Below are 1,598 nucleotides of genomic sequence, written 5' to 3'. Positions count from 1 at the left end.
AAGAAGCACACAGAGCATAGACAGTGGGCTCTGGAGACCTGGGCATGGGGTTCCTTAGAGAAGGGGAGGGAGGGATGAGATAGAAGGGCTGGGGTCTGGCCCTCACTCTGGTCAGCTTAAAGTGGGAGACTCTGGTTCTTCAAGGACACAAAATGTGTCTCCTCAAGCAGCTGGAACTAGGCCAGCCCAACTTCCTCCCCAGAGGAGCAGAATCCATTTGGGAGAAGCCAGCACCCTTTCTTCTATCCTCAGCCCAGAAAGCCCAAAAGCAGGGTCAGATTCACTCTGAGATTAAGAAAGCTCACCCTTCCAGGGACCTCACTTTATGTGTTCTATTCAAGGCCCTGGAAGGTGTTCACATGCTCACATACCACTAAAAGTTTGTGTCTCGCTGAAAATTTTCGAAAGTGAGCGTTTTTTGTATTCCTTGTCCTAAAGTGGGTCCTCCACATTCTCTCAGCCTTGGGCTCCACAACACCTGGCTCTGCCCTGGCTCTGGAGGCTTAACACAGGCTCCTTTCAGGACACCTTCTCACAAACATGGCGCTTCACTTGTTGGGGAACACTGTTTGCTGGAGAACAGTATTAAGACTCTTCCTTCTCCAAACTTGTATGAAGAAGCCTAAAACATTGTTGATGGGAATATAAACTGGTGCAACCACTGTGAACATCAGTATAAAGATTCCTCAAAAAAACTCCAACTAGAAATTCCCTTTGATGCAGCTATTCTCCTCCTTGGTATCTTTCAGAAAGATTTAAGACATTTTATGGCAGTGATGTATGCATACTCATGTTTATGGCAGCACAACTCAGAATAGCTAAATGTTGGAGGTGGCCCATATGCCCATCAACACATGAAGGGATAAAGAAAATGTGATAGTCATCCATAATGGAACACTTCTCAGCCAGAAGGAAGGACAAACTTAAGTCATTTGTAGGAAAATGGATATACCTTGAGACTATGATGTTAAGGGGAATGAATTAGATCCACAAACTTAAATATCGTATGGTTTCTTTCATATGAAAACTCAAATGTATAAATAAAGCACAAAATAAAGGATGTATTGTCTTGGTTACTTTTCTGTCATTGCTGAGACAAAATACCTGACACCCAGAATTAAGGTAGGAAAGATTTATTTAGCTCACAGTCTGTGGAGATTTCAGTCCATGCTCAGCTGGCTCCAAGGCAGGGTGGCACATGGCAGAAGGCAACCATTCATGGCAGTGGAAGATAGCAAAAGCAGCAAGAGCAAAAGGGAGAAGTGGCAGCAAGCAGCCCCTTTGTGTCCCTTAAATATCCAAACTATCCACCCCAGGGTGGCTGTAGCACTCACACCTATGAATCAAACATAAACTCTAGAAGTCTACCCCATAACTGGATGAGGCTTTGGGGGGACATCCAGAGCCAAACTGTAACATTCCACTCCTGGACCCCCAAAGACTCATGCATATCTCTTCATGTAAAAGACATTTTAGTCCTGCTCTAAGAGTTGTTAAAGTCCTAACAGTTTCAGCATTGCTAAAAAAGTCCAAGTCCCAAGTCTCCTCCAAGATGTAAGGTGAACTCTTAGCTGTGAGACCCTGTGCAAATGAAAAGT

Source organism: Chinchilla lanigera, unplaced genomic scaffold (assembly GCF_000276665.1).
Source record: "Chinchilla lanigera isolate Chin_1 unplaced genomic scaffold, ChiLan1.0 scaffold00019, whole genome shotgun sequence".
Taxonomy (NCBI): domain Eukaryota; kingdom Metazoa; phylum Chordata; class Mammalia; order Rodentia; family Chinchillidae; genus Chinchilla; species Chinchilla lanigera.
Note: the sequence above shows the minus strand (reverse complement) of the source record.